This window comes from Bombus pyrosoma, unplaced genomic scaffold (genome assembly GCF_014825855.1).
Source record: "Bombus pyrosoma isolate SC7728 unplaced genomic scaffold, ASM1482585v1 HiC_scaffold_4727, whole genome shotgun sequence".
In the NCBI taxonomy this organism is placed as follows: domain Eukaryota; kingdom Metazoa; phylum Arthropoda; class Insecta; order Hymenoptera; family Apidae; genus Bombus; species Bombus pyrosoma.
The window spans coordinates 639,623-645,636 of NW_025219987.1; positions in this window are offsets into that span (position 1 = coordinate 639,623).

Below are 6,014 nucleotides of genomic sequence, written 5' to 3' on the forward strand. Positions count from 1 at the left end.
TGTATATTCAGTCGAATTTGGATGAATGTGAATTTGATGTAACCCGCTGGCCATGTCCAGGCTAATAAACTATCTCGCCTTTTGCAATCTCGCGATTTGATCCGCAATAAGAGGTAGGAGATATCGATCCGCGACCGTATTTTTATTTAACTCTCGGAAATCTACACATAATCTATCTGAGCCGTCCTTTTTCTTTACGAGTAACATAGGGCTCGCGAATGGCGAACTACTAGACCTTATGATTTTTGCTCTAATTAGTTCTCTGATTCTCTCTCGCACTATTCTTCGCTCTTCCTCGCTAAGTCTATAAGGGCTTCTTTGAACGGTGACGTTGGGGTCAATTAACCGTATTTCCAGCTGACCAGTACTTACGCGAGCACGTGGGAAGCCCGTAATGAATGAATATTGTAATTTTTGGAATGGATGGAAATCAATCGACTCTTATCGTCACCAACTACATCAGTGTCAACCTCGTTAATATTGATATCGTTCTCCGCGCTTTTACTACAGGCATGAATTATCTTTGTTTTACAAATAGCGAGGCTATTTTGTGTAATATTGACCTCGAATCCTTGGCCTAAAATTTCGCGACCAACCATGATATCATATTTTAAATAGTTATCGGCAAGGACATGAAAAGATATCTCCAATGTAAAACGTTATTACGTTTTTATCACGTCTTATGTCCGTGAATACCACAGTACAGGCACCTAACCCGGTGGTCCGACAGCTTGCGTTGTTTGGCTTCGGGGTCCGCCGATGAATTTCCCGACGAAGACGTCGGCTCTTCCTCGTAAGAGAAATTTATATTTGATTAATCGTTTCGAAATTGGTCCGCCGTCCTGATGTCGCTTGTGAGCGCCAGTCGTTTGAAGCGTTGGTCGCGTGAGCTCAGCAGATAGAGAGCGGTGGCGTTGACTGTCTCATCCCTTGTTAAATGTTGCCACTTTGTATTCAGGAGGGAACGGATATGATTGCAGAACGCCTCTGGGGATTCATTCTCCCATCGTGGTTCCCTGGACAACTTTATTAACGATGACGATGATGTCTCCTGGCCCCCGAAATGCGCGATCAATTGTTCCTTCAGTCTTGGCCAGGTAATTTCTTCACCGTCCATTACTTGCGTAAGCCAATGCGCTGCGGAACCCTCTAAAGCACGATTCAAGGCAGAATATAGCGCGCTATCTCGTGGAGGATTGTCCTTCATGAGTAGGCTAACAGCTGCGCACCATGCGGCTGGATCGGCGCCCGTGATTTCGGGGTTAAAACGTGGTAGCGAAATATTTTTCCCTTCCGCACTCCTTCTTCTCCGTTTTTGTTTTAGCGACCGAACAAGATCATGCACGAGGGCCCTATGTTCCCGTATCGTCATAACCGGCACTGAGCCCACTTCTGATGTCGGTTCGTCGTCGTAATAAGAGCCCGAGTCGTCGTCGAAAGAAAGGTATTGGGCACACAATGATTCTTCGCTGGAACTATACATCTTTCTTGTATAACCGAAGTGACGTTTATTAACACAAGTATGGGTTTTACAGAGTTTATATGTAACCGCGTTGATTAGACACTGGTAACAATGGCCTAAGTTTCGATAACGAATCCGCGGTCAACGGGATAATAGGTGTATACTCCACAAACTCTAAGTCCGACTCTTGGTGAAAAATTTGTAAAGACGATATTCTTTCTCGTCGATGAGATCGCACAAGAGAGTGACTTTCCGTCACGATGATGCCACAGAGGAAAACTATGATGGGATTTGTCTAAGGGCACGAGGTCATCGGATCCGTGGAGCGATGCCTTGGTTCGGAAGGTGAGGGAAATTGACGTTGCTGTTAATTGGTCAATTTCCATATCGGTGGTTAGAAAAGGATGCTAACCATCCTCGAGAGAGAGAGAGGGAGAGTTGCTAGCGAAAGCGTCGTACGCGAGAAAAGAAGATTTCTCGTATCTTCCCGCAGTAGGTGACAGATTTAGGGGCTGCTAAAACTAAGACTATTTGTCACTTTGAAGAACCTCAGCTAAATAAATTTCTGAGATTTATAGCGGGTCCTTAGGCTAGCCGGAAATATACTGTGAAGATGTATCGACATCTGGTCATCATCTTGTCCAAAGAATGCTGTCTTTGTGTAACGAGCCACGGGACAGAATCCGTTGGAGTGTTCACTGTCTCGTGCCGCTGCTATATTTTTTCAAGGAGAGCTTACTCTATGCCTTTGTTTAGGTAAACGTTTATCCCTTGACCGCGGCTACGCTCAGCGACTGGTTGTCGCCTCGAGTCCAAGCTCACTATCACAGGTCTCAAATAAATACGATCGGATTGAATGACAATTGGTTAATTACGGTTATGGTAGAATCTAGATTACACTTGTTGAGGATTTTGGATCTTTGAAGCCGAAATAATGTTATGGGAACACAAAATTTACACCTTTAATTAATGTTTGAATAATTATATATTTACTTAATGGATGATCTCTATTATATTTATCGATACATAACTGCACGCGTCTCAGCACTTTCTTTTATACCCGATATTAACCGACTGTCCTTCCAGATGTTTCTAAGGACTGAACTGTTTACCTTCATCTGTTTTCGAGACGTCGCGGATACACACACTTCCACACACTGATACTCGCATACAAGTATTCTTACTGCGCGTTTAACTTAGTCCAGCACAGAAAATTATACATATCTCAACAACACTATTACGGGATTTCCCCAAAGTTCCAAAGGAAGGCTCCGGTGTCCTCCCATCTCCGACATATAAATATCATTCATAACGAATAAATAAATAGACTTTGCAGAACAATAATGGGCTCCCTGTTACCGATCTAAGAATATATTGCACATCTCAATGGAGCTTCTTAATACGTTCATTATTATCGTTTTGATTTCATTATCCGTACTCCACATGTATTTCCAGCTTCTTTCTGTATTGGGGGTGATAGCCCCTCTACTGCCCAAGACCACGTGTATATCCTTTCCATCGTCGACATTATATTTTTCTTTCGGATAACTCAAACATGGAATATACTTATCGACCTTTTCTTATTCTGCTTCTTGGAGGTAATCTTTGTTCTCGTAGCGGATGGTAACGTCGACCACGAGAATCCGTCCCTCGTTTTTAATTACGAGGTCCGGCTTCAGCAGATTCCCTCCTACTTTTAACGTAGATTCGACAAATACTTCGTTTTTATTTCTTAATTTGTCGACGAGGATTGATTTTGCTTCATCGTATTTCTTAATCCTTAGGCCTTTAGTGTATTGGCACAATCCTACAATGTGCCCAAGGGTTTCCGGTTGGGCTTTACATCTTCTGCAAACTATATCAACTTTCTCATCGGCCCGTGCCAATACTGTTCATGTTCCGAAAGTGTTTGTTCTAAGTCTCAGCGCATCGATAAATCTCGAGGACTTGAGCAGATTATACTCCTTAAGCCACGCGTTGCCAATCTTGTTCTTTGAGAAGTCACTAACTCGTTGTCTTTTCAACTCTTGCCACTGTTTTACATGTCCATATTTTAATCTTTTCCTAGCCTTTTCAATATCTTCAGAAGCGGCTGGCCAATTGATCCTTAGGGAATTGACGATTTTCTTAAGTTTACTTTCATATTCGTCGTTAATCTAGCTGGTCTCTGCAGGATCGATGGAGTTCTTTATATTTATTGCGCTTTTTAGGGTACCGAATTTGATAATATGTTCAAACCTCGGTAGTCCCAATCCCCCATTTGCTTTTGGACCATAAAAGGAACCAGTGGCTGTTGAAGGCACAGGATGTAATATGGCCTTTATCTCTTGCCTGACTTCGCTGTCCAACAGTGTTTTGGAACATTATCATTTGGCGAATTCGTTAGCAGATGTGTCGAGGGAAGATATATTTGGTTAGTAGTTTAATTTTCTGGCATGGCTTCAGAGAGAGCTTTCTAACTCTTCTCACCATACTCAGAATTTCTGGTACTATAATGCCACAATGGATACCCTTCCAAGGCTCCATTTTGTCGCCTAAATATCTGAATGCTTCCTCTGGTTCAATAGTTGGTATATTCGCATTATCGAGCCTAATCATTGGTCCTTTAACAAACCAGGTATCCTTTTTAGCGACTACCTGGAATGTTTGGCTCTTTTCACCTCATACATTCATTCTTAAACCTTTCAGATATTTATGGAGTATATCCATTTGGCGTTGTGCTTCCCTCTCATCTTTACCAAGTAAAACAATGTCCTCAGTGAAAGTCAGGATTGGCACTTTTCTAGACTGACTGACATTGATGCCACTGGTTTTCTCTTCTATTACTTCCAGCAGCGGTTCTAAGCATAAATTAAATAGCAGCGGTGACAGAGGGTCACCCCGCTTGGCTCTTCTAAGGATCTTGATCTCGACCCCTATATTATTATTAGCTTTTATTCTGGTCTTGCCCTCATCATATATATTTTCAATTAGATTGATTATAGGGGTCTGCACACTCTTCCTTGTCAGGCAAGGCTTTGACACCGAATGGAGTATTGTATCATAAGCCTTGGAAATATCCACAATTGTGAATATCCCCCCATTATTTTTCTTACTATAGCTTAGGGCAGCATTAAATAGATCAATATTAGTTTTTCAACCGTTTTCTGCTGTAAAACCTTTTTGCCTTAAGTTTTGTACAATACCGCTTCTCATTCTTCCGTCGAGAATGGAAGAGAAAATATGGCCGAGAATGGGGCCTATCGTAATAGGTCTCCAATTCTCGACCTGGCTGCTCGGTTTATTAGGTTTTGGAATCAGTGTTGTCCTATTTTCTTCCCATATAGTCGGAAAATAGGGTCTATACAATAAAATATTAAACACATTGGCTAGTATTGCGGGTAGGCCAGATATCATTAAGTATTCTTTCTGAAATCCATCTGGTACTGCCGCAGCCTATTTACTCATTCTACTGATTCTTTCGCTAACATCGTCGGCGGTTATCGGCGGTTATCGGCGGAAATATTTCATTTATTATGAGTTCAGAGGCTCTACATTCAGGGATTGGGGGCTTGGATGGTCCTGCCCGACCCCATAGATCCTCATAGAGCCTCCTCACTTCGACTACATCTGGTAGTTGCCTGGCTGGTTGCAGGTATGCACGATCGTTACTTATAATTTTATATTACTCGGGCATTGTTTGAATAACACCTGGCAACGTGCGTAGGAGTATCTTTTCTTTACATTTCTATTACTATTATTGTTCTTTCTTTTTGCGCTTTCATGGAGTTTTACCTTTTTGTTACTCTCGTCGCTTTTGTTTCTCATTTTCTCTATAACTCCTTATGGAGATGTGCACATAAATTCATTAAGTCTAGTAGTAAGGGTTTCTCTGTCCTCTTTATTCTCCGTCCAAACTTTTTTTTGGAGAAATCCTCATGGACACTCCGCTGCCGCTAATAACGGTAGTAGCAGAGCAGTGTCGGATTCCTACCGACTAAAACTCCACGTTGGCCATCCTATGACAGGGGGTGCTCCAGGAACCTCGGGTGAATTACTTCTGTTGCATCCCCTCCCGCGTTCCTTCTTGCAGGCAGTCCTGAATATTCCTTGGCTGTAGAATTTGGCGTTAGGGGGCCATCGCCCCTGGCGCCGTCCCTCCTTCTAGTCGCGGTTCATTATGGTGGCAGTGAGTTAGGTCTGGGCCGCCTGACTGCCATCCTCCTCCATCGCGTTATCCTACACGGGTGCGAGCTTCTCTTTCTCACCCTCTCTGCTCGCTCCTTTGCGAGCATAACTCGCTCGCAGAAGAGGCGGACAGCTTCATATTCCTGTGGCCCGCTCAGTATCGCTGCTATGATCACTGAGCGGGTCAACCTCTCGCCTATGACTTGCCGCAGGCTGTAGCAGGGCAGCTCCCATGCCGGGCAGGCCTCCAGCGTATGCTGCGCAGTGTCCCTGTCCTCCCCGCAATGGTGACAGATGTCCGTCGTCTCCCGTCCAATTTTCTTCAGGTACTCCCCGAACACGCCGTGTTTCGTGAGCATCTGGGTCATCCTGAAGGTGAGCGGGA